The 15,721-nt window shown below is 47.5% G+C and overlaps 1 long non-coding RNA gene across 1 annotated transcript in view; it reads left to right on the forward strand.

The window, feature by feature from the left end:
* The window catches only part of LOC109319207, a 16,823-nt gene that overhangs the window by 549 nt on the left and 553 nt on the right, over positions 1-15,721 (forward strand). The window contains exons 2-3 of the long non-coding RNA XR_002103411.1: positions 9,100-9,103; positions 13,526-13,533. This is a non-coding gene — a long non-coding RNA (uncharacterized LOC109319207). The remainder of the gene's footprint in view (positions 1-9,099; positions 9,104-13,525; positions 13,534-15,721) is intronic.

Here is a 15,721-nt window from a genome sequence, read left to right on the forward strand (position 1 = left end):
TGTGTCTTCCTATATTTATTCTATATTATAATATGCAATATAATTATTTAATAATTCCCTGTTCAGTGAATAGAATGCACACTATGAGAAAAAGCACAGATTTGAAGATAATCCAAATATACTAACAAAAGCAAAAAGAGGATTTTGGGGGAGGAATAAATTGAAAGGAATCAATGAATATAATAATCAAATAAAAGGGTAAAGAAAGCAAGCAAAAGGTATTGCAGAATCCCATTTGCTAGGCTAGCAAATAGGAAGTCAATGGTAGTACCTTTGTTGTCTAATGCTGCGGAGCTTCTGGAAGATAGCTCAGTAACTGACCCCAAGGCAGAAAGCATCCCAGTTCAAACAATACTGCCTTTTATGCTGTTTCTCCATCTCTCTCCCCAAAGCATTGGAAGGGATCTCAAGGAAGGATCACAGTCACTGGCCAGCTACACAGTCAATATCAAAGCAGACCTTCCCTGCTCTTTCCCCTCCCACTCCTTATTTTTTGTTTCCCTGCAGGCAAGTCCAGCTTCAGCTTTTTTCATTTTGAGGCTGTTTCGAAGCCCTTAGTTTCATTTCGATTTTGCTGTTTTGAGCTCGAAACGAGTCGAAACAGCATTGAAACGAACCAGCTGGAGAAATTTTGCATAGCCCTAATGTCAACTCATGGAAGACTATTGTTCAGGACTGCCCCAAATGGAGAAAGAGTCTGCTGCAAGGATCTAAGTACTTTGAAACTTCACACCAACAAAAGAAGATGGAAAAGCAGGAGCAGCAGAAACAGTGTGTCATGGACCAAATCAAGAATTCAGCACCACCCACCCCAAATGGAAGCACATGTCCGAGCTACAGTAGAGTCTGTTAATCCTGGATAGGCTTCCTCAGCCATCTTTGGACATACAACTAAGACAGTCATGGAAGACAATCATCCTTGACTATGAGGGATTACTGAAGAGAAGACCTACCCTTATAAACTCTTCCCCCTTCTCCTTTAGAATGGATGCCAAGGCTATAGACTCTTGCTGCAACACAGTTTCTCTTGATCTGGGGTACAAAACCAGGAGAGCCCTTCATAAAGGACTAGAGGTAGAGCTGTTCTCTTGCAGCAAGTAATAAATACAGACTGAAAAATCTAAGTACTGGGATGTGATTCTGCTTGCCCATGCTGGTAATAAAAATCAGGAGGCAAGGCTTTCTGTGATATAAAGCAGGACTAACTCTGAATCAATTGAGTTAAATCTGATTAAAACCAGCTTCAGGGAGTCTAGGAACATGGCCAAAGAATCTAGAATATAGTCAAATCTTCAACTCACGTGTATCAAGTTAGCACCGCTGATTCTCAGATCCATCTGGGCAACTTGTCCCTACATCTGATAGTCCTAAACCTAATTGTCTTCTATTGTCATAGTACATCTGAATTTCTTGCTTTGCAACTAGAAATTAGGTTACACTAATTTTATTCTTTATCTTATTTTAAATTTCTGGAATCCATTCAGAGGAGGGCTGAGAGGAAAAACACAAACCTGAGTGATTAAACTGAGTAGTTATAAATGGAACTATGTCAGAATGGCAGGAGGTTTCAAGTGGAGTCCCACTGGGCCCAGTGCTGTTTGAAATGTTTATAAATGACTTGAATGCTGAAACTGAGAGCTTCTTGAGAAAAATTTGAAGACAAAACAGAACTGGGAAGCATTGCAAACATGTTGGAATTGTAATTTAGAAGTTGGATTGAAAAGTTTGGCTTGAGTTGAAGTTCAGTGCTGACAAATCCAGGGTGTTACTTCTTGGGAAGAATAATCAAACATATAAATACAAAACAGGTGATACCTAGCCTAGTTTACTGTGCAGTAAAGGCACACATCCACACGTGTGCCCTTCCTGAGAAGTAAAAATGGATAATTGCAACTAAATTTGATACCTGCAGTAATGCACGTGTAGATGTGACCTGGCACTAACTTCAGTGCTTGTTCCGCGGTGCCACTAGGGTGGCAGCCTGAGCCCAGCCTCAGGGCTCCTGACGGCATCTCATGCTTCAGAGCTGGGCTTCTCTGTGGTATCCCTACCCACAGACTAAAAGCCTGCAGCCATTTTGGGTCCTGGGGCACACACACCAGGATCTTGGAGCACTGTAGGCCTTGTGTTCCCCCTTGGCAGGACCCAGGCTGTTTCTGCCAGTCCTGTCCCCTAGGGCACAGCAGGGGCACACTTAAGGCACAGCAGCGGTATGGCAGGGTGGCCCTAGGGTGCCTCCCTTGAGAGGTCCCTAATGGGAAGGGTGGGGATGGAGCAAGTCCCTCACCCTGGTTGTCTGGGAGCCCTGTCCACCCTGAGCCCAGATGCTGTGGGCTGGGCCACAGCACAGAAGAGCAGGTGGCCTGCAGGGGCAGAGTGGGAGAAGCAGGTTCTGGAGCCATGGCAGCAGGTGCTGCCAGAACCCTGGCCTATCCTGCTTTGGGAAGGGGGCAGGGTAGGCAGGCTGCCTGCAGCCAGCACCCAACAGGCCACCAGCCTCAGGGGAGCAAGCAGGGATGGCAGGGCTCAGCTGGTGGCTGCCTGGGCCCAGGCCTGCCCCACCAACTTATTATGGTCCCTGGATACCTGTGCATAGCTAACCCCTGATCTGAGGCTGGGCAACACATAACTTCTGATGCAGAGCATCTTATCTCTGAAGTGTTACAAACTCTCACAAAAGGCTTCTGCCTCTTGCCTTGCAGGACCAACATCTGGATGTGGAGGACAGCCCGGCAACCCCAGTAGGGATGCGGGCTCCGGCTCACCACCACCCAGCACTGGAACCATCCAGATGCGCCAGCTGCACCAGTGGCACACACTTGCATAGGACTGTCCTGCTCCAGTGGCTGATGGTAGTGGCAGAGCAGCAGGAGGCACAGGAACAGGCCTGCCAGGTGAAGGATATCACCCAAGAGACTGTCCAGGAGGAGGCATGAGACCGGGCACAGTGGGAACCCTGGGCATGGATGGAGGCCCTGGAGTGGAAGCGTGTTTTGCTGCTCCAGCAGCAGGTGGCCCACCAGGCCTGGGTTGTGGAGGCTGAGGATACTGTCCTGTCCTGGGCCTGTCAGTCACATCGATTCCCCCCCACCTGCCTGGCCCTCATCTGTGGCCCCTCAGTGCCCCTGGGTCCCACCCTCGTCCCCACGGCAGGCCCCCACCTGGGCCTGGGAAGAGGTCCTCCAGTGCCTCCTGCCTGCAGAAGCCCCTGGCCTGACCCCTGCCCCTGACCTGCCACCACCCACCTGGGACTGGCCCCACCACCCTCCCTCATGCCACATGCCTGAGGACCTAGGTGTGCCTCATGGGAATGCTGGGGCTGCACTGGGCTAGCCAGAGGAGGAATTGCCCACTGTTGGGATTGCCGTCTCAGGTGGCCATTGGGGTCACCATGGCCCCAGACCCATGGGGGAACAGCTTGAGGCTGGAGTCCTGGGCATCTGCCCCTGGGCTCTGTCCCGTAACCCCACCCCCCCCCCCCCCCCCCCCCCGGCCTCCCAGTCTGGAACAGAAAACTGGAGACATTGTAAATGGTTTTGACATTGTAAGCAGGTTTTTATTGTGGTGGATGGGGAAGCTGGTTGAGGGGCTCTGTTCATTGGAGAGGGGATCAGGCTCTGTTTGTTGAGGGGGGAGGGATGGGGGTAGGTGTTGTTAAGGAAATAAAGGTTTTTTTTCTTTCAGACGTGTGAATGGCTTAAGAGTGGTGCTGGGGGTGGGCAGGGATAGCGGGGGTGTGGGCAGCAGGGCAGGTGGGCTGGACTGGGGAGTGCAGCGGGGTCAGCCAGGGCCTCCCACACCTGGTGCCGTCACCCCTGCTGGCCAGTGCACAGTTCTCCTGGGGCCTGTGGTGGGGAGGGGTTGCTGCTGGGGCCAGCACCATGGCCAGCAGGAGTGAAAGGCATTGGCTGTCGCTGTCAGGGGCAGGGCTGGAGCAGCGGGCCTCTAGGCATCACTGGCAGGGGCAGGGATGGGGATGGGATAGAGCAGCTATGGCATGGAGAGATAGGGTGGGCAAACGGGGAGCTACTGTGTGCTGCCCCTGCGCTGGGCACATGGCTCCTGGACAGGGAAGGGGCTAGCTTCGGATCGGAGGGTGGAGCTGTGTTTCCAAGATGGTTGCCAAGTACCAGCAGCAGGTTTTAACTTCCAAAGATGGCCTCCAAGTCCTGGCAGATAGGGCTAGACCCTGATGCTCCCCCTGGTGGCCACAGGGGCACATGGCAGGGCTGGAGGGACTTGGCATTAAATTTAATGCCAAGTCTCTGTACATGTAGATACCAGGAACAGCTGGTGAACTCAGACTGGTAGGGTAGGTGGAGCATCCCACAGAGTGGGGCAGGGTGGGGTTGCAGATAGCCACGAGTGGCAGGGTGGGGTTTGCAGCTGCGGGGGGGGAGGGCATTGCAGCCTCCCCGCTACTGGCTGGAGTTCCCAGCTGGGCCAGCTGCAGACCTCACCCCACTCCCAGCCAACTGAAACTCCACCCCCGCCCACTCCTGTGGGTCACTCCACCCACCCCACCAGTCTGATTTCACTAGCTGCACCTGGTAGATACCTGCCAAAAATCGCTTACTGCACATTAGCTTAACGCGCAGTAAATTTAGTCATGTTTCATTGCATGTGTAGATGTGTCCTATGTGTAGTTTTGGGCTCCATATTTTAAAAACAAGGCGGAGAAACTAGAGAAGATCCAGAGGCAGGTGACAAAAATGATAAAGGGCTTAGAGGGTAAGCCCTATGAAGAGATGCTGAAGGAAATAGTTCTGTTTAGCCTGCAGAAACGGGACTTGACATGGGATATAATAGTAGTCTTCAAGTATCTGAAGATGAAGGTTACCTTATCTCTCATGCTGCAGAGCATAGGATGCAGACCAATGGCTTGAAATTGCAGCAAAGAAGCTTTAGATTGGATATAAGGAAACACTTCTTCACTGTTAGAAGATTTTCAAGATGATGTTGGATAAGCGTTGGCCAGGGATGATCTAGGTGTAATTAGAGAAGGTCCAGAGGCCTCCATTGTTCTACAATGCATATTCCCCATTACAATGGGCATTCCTTCTGGTCTTTGCTGTTTGCCACACAGGGCTGGGAAGGAATGTTTTTCCCTGCTGCTGCTACATGTGTCAGGGTTTTTTGATTTTTGCCTTCTTTAGAAGCATTGGGCCTTGGCTGCAGCCATGGCTGGGGACTTTGACTAAAGTGTTCCAGTGTTCCTACTGGGACTAAAACCTGGGAGCTCCTGATTAGAGGGTTTTGCCTCTCCTCTCACAGTCAGCCCAATTACCGTATTTGGTATCAGAAAGGAATTTTACCCTATGGTCAGATTGACATGGACTGTGGTGTTGTTTTCCTTCCTCTGTAGTGGGGAGCATGGCCCTTACCCCAGGATCTCACAAGCATTTTTTAACCACATCTGCAGCAGCAGGACATTGGCTGCCGTGGTGACCTTGCTTTACTTGTAGCAGGTTAGAGTGTTCTATCTTGCGGTTGTAAGGGGTGACTAGGCAATTTGGCTGAGTGGTAAACAATAGATTTAGATAGGATGGTTTGAATAGGGATGGTCCTGCCTCAGGCAGGTGCTTGAACTAGATGACCTCTAGAGATCCCTTCCAGTCCTACTTCTCTATGAGTCTCTGATTCTGTGTTATAATTACAGTAGGAAGTTTTCCTTTGTGTCTTCAAAATCTGTTAACTTTTCTGTACAGCAATTTTACTTCAACCAGTCAGCTCAGAATTTAAAGAACTTGAATTTAGAGTTTTAAAAAGGGATTTTAAATGTAGGATTTAAATTTCTCTCTCATGATCATAAAAAATGAGAGAGAAATATATTGCAAGTCATGTTGGGATCAAACTCTTTTTATGACAATTTCATTTGTGCACACCTACATGCAAAAAGAGAAGAGGATACAAGGAGTTTTCACTATGTATATAGCCAGGCTCCATCTGGTAGGAGAGCAGAATTGCTGTCCTTCGCTGGTGCTGGTGCTGGTGCTTTCTCTATCTTACCAAAACAAAACAGTAGCACTAATTTAATATGGAAGAGAGCACTTGCTACATCCTGTTGCAGAGTGAAAGAGCATGTCCTGCCCAGAAGCAGTGCTAGGCAAGTCAGCCTGTGGTTCCTTGTAGGATGTCGACTGCACCATATCCCTGCCTTCTTCCATGATCCTCAGGTGGCTTGTGCTGGAGCAGCACAATGTGCCTGTTTATTCCTCATTTCACAGGACTTCTCTCACTTCCACTCATAATGGAAAGCAGGGCCTGTCAGTCAGCATTCAATATCTCAGACTTTATGGACTGAATGTTTTCCAAGTCTGGAAATATTTGGAAAGGTCGGGGGAAGGGCAGGGCAGAGGAAACATAATTGTGGGATTTGTAAAATCAAGGATAATTTATGAGAGGAGCCTGATGCTGGGACCTGGATGGCTCAGGGCATGAGTAAAGATTGATAGATCCTTTCAGCCTTCCCCTGCTCCTGGGTTCAAATGCAGGTAAGATTGGTGGCTCTGGCTATCTGATACATTATTAGTAGTGCATGTTAAATGAAGGAGCCTTCACAGTTTGTCAACAGTTAGTCCCCTTGCAGACATCAAGGAGTGAAAGCTGCTCCATCAGCTATAAGGATGGGCCCTGCTGCGATAGCTAAAAGAAGTGTGTTAGTAGAAATACATAGGGAAGCTTGCACTGTGCACTTTCACTGCTATTTTTTACCATTGCATCTAAACTCTGTGAGTGATCAGAAGGATATAACTTCCTGGAAGAAAAGGCATTGGACTGGGACTCAGAAGTGAACACAGTTTCAGTCTCTGATTCAGGCATCCCACTGGACCTTGGCCAAATCACTTAATCTCTTGGTGCTTTTTTGTCTCTCTTGCCTTGTTTGGACCTGGGACTGTTTTTTTCCTTTATATATGCATAGTATCTACCCTTATCTGGCACTGGATTCAGTTGAGTCTTTTTAGCACTGCTATGCTGGTGGTTGTGGCAGTGGTGATGGAAGTAATAATATCATCCTGGGGGAAGAATAACAAGTTCTCCATTCTGATAAATAAGTATTGAAAGACTGGGGAGAATCAGCTCTGGCATTTTTCTGTCTTGTACATCAAGCACATTATTGGTGCTTAACATGTAAATAATAATAACACAAGCCAAAAATGGAAGCAATTACTTAAGGATCCAGTAAACCCTTTGTCCATTTTGTGAGACCATATCTATCATCTTCACTAGTGACAGGAGTTTGAAAAGTAACTCATAGAATAAAAATCACACTCTTACCTAACAAAACTTGGTTATATAATTATTAGTCACTATCTCATTCTGAAGATATTGACTGAGAAGACATTAAAATGTGAAAACAGAGTGAAGGAGGGAGACCAAGCTCTAGTGAGAAGAAACTGAAAGGTGATTAATACAGTCAAACGTAGAAGCATACGTCCTAAAAATCCCAACATCATTGTTAGCAAAGAGCAGTTGTCTCTGACCTTTATTACTTCCTCTATGGCATTTCATGTTATAGTTTACTAAAATATGCCAAAGCTTGTTGGACCAAGTCTGAAAACTTTCCTGTTTGGTAAGGTTCAGATTCAGATTTTTGCTTTCGAGCTTCCCAGTTCAGGGATGTTTGGATCTGGACTCTTTCAGAGATATGGGGCCTCAAGCTAATGACATGGTCAGAGATATAAATCAGGAGTCCGTGCAGCTGAGCCTTGTGAGATCAGAATCAAACCAACAGAAAATGCATCCTGTCTGAAATTTGGACTGGGCTTTTGATTTGTGTTTACCTCTACTTTTTGCCTGCATTGCTCATAAAAGACTTAAGGTACTTTCATAAAGCTACAGCTCCCAGGATCACCACTACTTCAAGCTTATCCTGCCCACCCACTCCCACTTTGCATGTACCAGTCCTAGAAAGGAGGCAGTATACCCAGGCTGAAGGCATCCCCTGCCACCACTGACCACTCACTGCTCAGGGTTGCCAACTGCCTGTAAATTCACAGTCAGTAAAAAAAAAAAAAAAGCTAAAAAAACCTATTCATAAGGTCTGTTAAAAAATGGAGCAGTCTGTAAAAAACTAAGTATCCAGAAGCTTGCTTGAAGCTCTGTTTGTGAACACAGCTGGATGCAGAAAGACAGACAAAGAAGAGAAGTACCACCTGGTGTCTGAGAGGAAGCTCAGCCATGCTACAGGGAGCATTTTCTCAGGGCTTGGTAGCCTACATAGCCCACTTCATCCCCCAGCTATGTGCTGCTGCTTCTGCATCCCGTCACCTGCCTGTAACACTGCTGGGTTGCAAATAGGCAGACAGTAATCCCTTTTTGGGGGTCTGTGCTGGGACAGAGTGGTGGGGCAGTGGGGGTAAAGCCAGGGAGGTGGGCTTGTGGGGGCAGCATGGTGTGAGATATGGTTGGGGGCTGGGATAAGGAGGGGACCCCTGGGGTGGGGACAGCATGGTGTTCTTTTTTACTGATAATGTGCAAACATTTTTCTGACAACAAAAATTTTACTATGGTTGGTGTTAAACCTGTAAATTTGAACTTGGCCCCTACCCAAGGCCTAGCAGAAGGTTCATATTTCCATTCTGTAAAACATATGTCAGGAAAAAGATATATCAATACAAGTCTGGTTGGTAAAGGGTTTGCAACTTATCATTAAAAAAAAATTGGCTTGAGCTGGCAATTCTGTCACTGTTTCCAGTATATCTGAAAGTAGCAGCAGGGGATGCCCTCAGCACAGCTCTACTGCCTTATCTGTAGGACAGATGTGTGTGGAGGAGGTGCAAATGAGCAGGGTGTGCTTTAAATCAGCATACTCAGTGGAGCTGTGGAAGTGGTGTAGACAAATCCCATACTATCCTGATGTGAGTTCTGTATCCTGTCTCTAAAGCATTCCTTTAAAACACAAGGTCCAGAAGATAAACCATCACTGTAATGGCAAGGGAGGCAGGGGAGGTACCATGAACACTGAAGAGCATTGATGTTATTTGTAAAAGGATCTCTGGGTTGCAGGCTTGGCCTCAACAGTTTGTTTTATACTAGCTATCTATGTAAGGAATCAAACAATGGTACTGTTATGCTAGAGCAGCCTTCAGGAGGCAGTTTTGTGTCAAAAATCAATTAAAGCCATGGTAGCTCGGTGCTTACATAGCCCGTTTTTCAGTAAATATTCTCTTTTCTTCTCAGTGGAGAAAATTCCTTCTGGAGGCTGAATTATGGAGGCCTGGAGGAGCATTAGTGTTATATAATTTAACAGATAGATTTCTCTTTTTACTTGCCTTGTTTAACACCTCTGGTAAGCTTTCCTGAATCCATTTCCTTACTCTTCTATGACTTCTAAGGGCTTGTCTATACCATGTCAGCACTGGGTCTTGTGCAGGGGAACTGAGTATTTTTCCTGCACCTGCACACCTCCCCAGCAGGTAAGTCCCACCCGGCCAGGGCCCCACTCAACTTACCTCCTGCCTCTGCAGCACTGTCCCTCACTGTGAGAGCCTCGATCTAACCCTTGCCCCTTCCCACCCCCATGGACTGACCTGCTGGCTGGGGCATGCATCTGCACGCATGCATGCATGCAGCCTTGGATCAGCTCCAAGAGGCTCCGAGATCTACCTCAAGAGGCTTCGAGATCTACTGGTGGATTGAGATCCACTGGTTGGCGATCACTGCTCTAGAATGTGTCAGAGCCTATGAGGTGGGTGGGTGCGTGCTCAGTGCTATCCTCCAAGTGATCCATTGCCAATAAAGAATAGACAAGCCTTAAAAGTGCAAGACGTGAGGTAAGGTAGGTACTTACTATAGTGCAAGGCTTTCCCTGTGGGCCCTGTCCTGTCACTTGCAAACAACCTGTCCTGTCACTTCTGACTCCTCAGCTTGAATGGCCAAGTAATCATTTCCAGCTGGGCCTGCCAGCTGCAGCCTCTGACACGAGTCTAGAGCAAAGCTCCAGTCACATCTCCAGAGCATCTGTGAGATATCTTAATACAGGGGTAGGCAATATATGGCCTGAGGGCTGGATCCAGCTCACCAACTGATTGATCTGGCCTGCAGGGGATGCCTGCCAATTGATTCCATTCAGGCCACAGCTGCCCCTGTGGTGCTCTGCATGGAGTCAACCCCAGCTCAGGGCAGCTTGCACCATGCTCCCAGCCATGCCTGCTGGTCAACCCCGGCCCCAGCCCCAGCCCCAACCTTAGCCAGAGCATACAGCTTTCAGCAGCCCGATGAAGTTGATGCAAGGCAGTGGGAGCTGAAGGCAGAGCCCCGCATGTTGTGGCAGGAGCCACCTGAGCCACCCTAAAGCTTCCTTCCAGCCAAGAGCAGCACAGCAGGAGAGGAGCCGCTGGTGGCAAGGAGAGTGGAGCAGCACCCAGGTGCTGTGAGCACTGATCAGGGCTGGGGCTGGGCCAGCAGGTGTGGGCTGGAGCAGGGCATGGGCTGCCCTAGGTGGGAGCATCCTGGGCTTGGCCCCATGCAAAATGCTCACCACCTGGGCTCTAATGTATGTATCCTAGTCTTAGCACTCAGGCAGCCCCCCCACATGCACACACACTCACACATGCACACACACTCACACATGCGCACACAGTCCCCCACACACCCTCCACACCCCTGCAAACTCGTTCACACCCCCTTACACCGCTCCACAACCCCTCCACAGGGCAGGGGCCACTGAACAGGTAAATTGCTGTGGGCATTAAAATAAATAGGAAAGGAGCTGTGAGAGTTAAAATACAACATTAACTACTGACTGGTACAGAACCTAAGCGAACCACAGACACAAGATACAACCTAAGAAAATGTAAAAAGAAAAAGTCTCTGGATTTCTTGAGAGCCCTTCCTTGATATATGTATTGGCATTGATACTCCAGCTCACTGTCAAAAACCAAGCTGTACTAACCGTGAAAAAGCAGCCTTTGCTGCAAATCGACTGACAGATCTCCAGGCAGTGCAATTCTTCTCCCTGTTTATACTGCCTGGGACATGTGTAATGTTGTTTCCAATACAGCCTGTTTTTTGCCTGTACTTATACTTCCAAATATACTGTTCTGTAACCTTGCTTTCTGCATTCTTCCTGCAACAGTTTGGAAGACAAGATGATCTGCCATGTAGGTATGGAATGAAAGTCAGCTAATATAGTTGTATCATTTTATACATTGTGCACCCCAGAAAATGTCTGGGAGATCAAGCTGATGGAACTCTCTATTATTCAGTTAAGCATAGAAGTAAAAATTTGGAGCGAAAAGAGAGAGACAGGAGTGGATTGAGGGGGGGCTCAGGGAGTGCAGTTACACTCCCTATTGTCTGCGTGTCGCATGCACAGTAAGCTTACTGAGCCCACTGGCTTGTCCGTGCAGTTCCTTCCAGAACTGCTGCTTTAACCCACCTACAAAATTCAGGAGGTGAAAGCTGTTACTTCTCACCCCAACTCTCCTTGTCCCCCTGCCACCAAATTTAGCAGGGGGCAAATGGTTCCAGAGCTGTGCCAAAGTGATGGTTCTGGCAGGAGATGCACCAAGGAGCTGGTGAGCTCAGAGACTCACTGTGCATGCATTGCACAGCTGAATGCGAGTTGTGACTACACCTCCTCGCTCCACTCCTAGATCCACCCATGCTGACAGCTGTGGATGGATTTCATCTTACATAGCACATGCTACACTTGCAATGCATGCCCTGTATAAAGGCCTTTTTCTCAGGCTGCTAGGTGTTCCAACATTCACTTTAGCAATTAATTCATGCATCCAGGGTGAGGTCCACATTTTGTCTGCCTTGTTTTCATAGTAATAAGTACACTTAGAAAGGTACATGCCCTGGGCCATCTCCTCATCATGGAATGAATGTCTTGGGTCTAGGGACATCAGAGTTTGGCCAGTTACATCAGCCAAAGATTTAGCCTTAATAATTTGAGAGAGAGAGAAATCCCTTAATAGGAAGCTCCTTTTGTTAAAACAAAAAACAGCTGCAAATTATGATAATCAAAGTTAAGAAAACATTTAAACAAACACTACCTTACTGCAATGCAGAGCTGTGGCACTCCCAAGAACCCTGCCTTTGCCTTGGTATCACCACTGTCCTGTACATCTGCCTTGTAAGAGATGGGTTCAGAGCTAATGAAAAAGAAGAGAGCAGAGGACTAGAGCACACAGCCCTCCCCCTGCCTGAGGTCAGTGCATTGAGAGCTCTCACTCCTTTCTTAATGTAGTGTAAGCGACTTGTGTGTCTGGACACACAGTTCAATAACAGAGCTAACTGCTGGAAAATGTAGTAAAGCTTCAAATTAGATACCCACCAAAGACAGAAAGAGAGATAGTGAGCATGAAAGTACTGTATACAACAGGGGTGGCCAACCTCTGGCACGTGTGCCAGAAGTGGCACAGGCAGCCTCTATAGTGGCATGCAGATAATAAGGGAGGGGACAGGGAGCACAGTGGCAGATATGGCAGGAAACAGCAGATTGGGTAAGGAGAACAAGAAAGGGAGCTGAAAGCAGAGCATCAAATCAATCTGGCCCATAGACCCCCTCCTCCCCCCCCCCCACACACACTAGTATACACATGGTATACACCCTGTTCTGTAAGTATGTTTCTGCCTGATTTTAACCTTCTGGCTTCTGTGGGGCTGTGCACTTTGAAATAGATGAGAGAATTTGGTTCACAGCCTTACAATCTACAGTGCCTATGGCTTTCTATAAGCTGTGACATATTAATCTATCAGCTAGGCAGCCATTGATCCTTCTGGAACAGGGTGTATGCGTGAGAGGTCACCAGGACCTTCAATACATACACTTAGGCAGGTGCATGGAGGAGTGGAGGCTGCTCACACCTTCCATCCCCACTTTAGGCCTTTGAGGGAGAATTCAGAGGCCAAACTGAGCCCAGACATTCAGTGCCTCAAGGGCTGTGAGCATCCTGGAGTCACACTTGAGTCTCCCACGTGGCAGATAAGGATTCTGCCGCAGAACCACAACAGCAGGTTAGTGACTAGGAAGGCACAGGCATATAGAAACATTGTGCAATGCACCCATATGAAACTGTATCTCCTCATTAGCCTAAGAGTAAGAAGAGAACTAGTACTCTATATCCAAAGAACTAAAAAAGGACAGTTTGGGCTTTTGTCAGTTTTAGTCTAAACAGCATGCAGTGCCATCAGAAGCATTGACAACTGGTGCCACCTGAGTCTGGGGGGGCACCAGATCACCAACAGGGTGGGTCCCCCAGCGGCCAATTGCTGAGTCAGCAGTGAACAAAAAGTGTACTTCCGCTGGCACTTCCCGTTTCCCAGCTGTTGCTTCTAGTGTGTGCATGGCCAATTTCAGGGGGTGCACGTGCACCTGCACGCACCCCCTCCCTATGTGTTGCCAATGATCAGAAGGAGTCAGTGATACTCTGAGACCCATGGTTCTGAATTTCCTGGCTTCCACAGCATGAATTCCTGACCTTTGATCTTGCCTCTGACATGCTAAGCCTGTGAAGCTTTGACCAAGACACGGGCTAAGGGAAGGGCCATGAAAACTAGCTACTGTAAAAAGGGGGTGGGGTTTTACTGTGTCTCCACTGTTCACCAGTAGCTGCCACTGTGATACTCTTCCCCCATGGTAGCTGAAAGCTAAACTACACTGCTGCAGCTTATCTTTCTTCACTGCAGGATAAGAATGTGCGTGTCAGCAGTGACTGGGGAGCAGCTGATATGTGGGAGATCCCTGCCCTTTTACCTTGTGACAATTAGTCTGTGAACCCATTCCCAATTGTTTAACAAAGGGTCTGTCTATCTTGCACAGTGTAGTGTCTTAGAGAGCCAGGAAACTCACATGGGAATTAGCCATATTAGCACTGTACTTTGCCTGGTCTAATATACTCTTGCTCCTTAGTTAACATGGGCATACTGGTACACAAGCTCTACCTGGCACTTCACTGTACAGTATAGGCATACCCCAACAGCCTGCTGCCTGTAATAGACTAAATCTCCACCTATCACCAAGCATGGTGGAATGGGTTTGGATAGAGCACTTTGGATCAGGTTGTGGACTTCCTGTAACACTTCTGCACCTTTGGAAATACATCTGTTTTTGCTGAGATTGCAGTTGTGGTTACTCTCTACAAGATTCTTGGTGGATCCACTGATCTGCCCAACTTCTCCATGCCCGCCCCCCATGTGTTTGGGTGGACATAACCCAGGGGAGCATAGCCCTGTAACATATAGAGAGTGAGAAAACCCCTGCCCACTCTACTGGAATGTTGTAAATGCATTCCCCCATCTACTCTTCCCCAACTGGACACAACCTTACCGTTCAACCACGTGTTTCCCTTCTGTGTTCTTCAGCTTTCAGGGTCCAACTTTCCTGCATACGTGTGAGTGGCAGAACTTACCCAGTACATCTTCAGAACATCATACTCTGTATTATAGGGCCCTACTGTCATTTCTTTGCCATGAACAAAGAATCAAAGAAGCTGTTCCAGTCTGTGCTGCGAGTGCATATTAATGAAACCTTATGCAACCAATACATTAATAATATATGAAATTATTATTTTAAAGTGGCTTTATATTATCAGAGTGAACATACTAAGCATAGGGTTCTTAAATAATAAAAATGTAATCACTGAACATTAATTGGGATCTTCAAACATGTCAGTATTGTAAGAGCAAAATACCATATTTTTTCACATACAGTGCACACCTTTTACCTAAAAACCATCTGGTGGAAATTGAAATGTGCACCACAGGTAAGAAATATGGAAAGAGCAGGTTCAGCCACTTATTGCAGTTATCCTTGAAGTATGGCTCCTGGAGCCAAGTTATCTGGCATGTGAGGCTCCCCACAGGTCCAGAAATTTAGTGGTGAGGGAGCAGTGCATCAGGTCAGGCTGACACATGAGGTTGTTGTAAGGCTGGCCCCAGTGTGTGGGGTGAGACCCAGAGCATGGCCCCAGACACAGTGGTTGGACCTGGACCCAGTATGTGACCCTGAATACCAGATCTGGCCCATAGACTGGCTATGCCCCACTTACCCAGCCTGTGTAGCTGCAAAGGTTTAGCACTTTTGGCTTACTATGTAAAACTGAAAGTAAGAACTTCAGTAAGCCACAGGAAGTAAAACAATGAGCACGTCTGGCTCTTTTTTACTTTAGTCTACCTTTCAAAAACAAGGTGCATATTATATTTCATGTTTTGTTGCATGTGAGACAATATGGTACTACTGTACTGCTAAGACACATAAGTTGCACACAGTTTTTAGGCATTTAATATCTCCAGTGACATTCTATGTCATCTCATGGAGCAGCATGAATAGCATAAGCACACCTAAGTGCCTTACACAACTAGACTTTTGTCCTATATAACTGTGACCCTACTGCACATGCTTGGCAGTAATTGGTTTCTACCCTGGAGACATCTAAGTCCATCTATGGAATACAACCTTGCTGCAAACATACAGAAGTTCTGAACACACCCCACACTGTATTCACCAAAAGAGAAATCAAGTCCCCCATTTTTCATCCAGCAACCTAGTGGTTAGAGTACATGCCCAGGACAGGGGAGATCTTGGGCAAATCAAGGTTGAGGCTCACTTCCTTTTATTTGAACACTGTTGTCCATCATCCCGAAACAGTTACCACTGCTGCAGCAATCTCTTGAAGTTGAAGATAATTGTCTTCCGTGACTATCCTATCTATGAGACCACAGGGGACACAACGGTGGAAGTCTACTACAGACCTCCCACTCAAAGTCC

The sequence above is a fragment of the Crocodylus porosus genome, unplaced genomic scaffold (assembly GCF_001723895.1).
Source record: "Crocodylus porosus isolate Cpor-Errol unplaced genomic scaffold, CroPor_comp1, whole genome shotgun sequence".
NCBI lineage: Eukaryota > Metazoa > Chordata > Crocodylia > Crocodylidae > Crocodylus > Crocodylus porosus.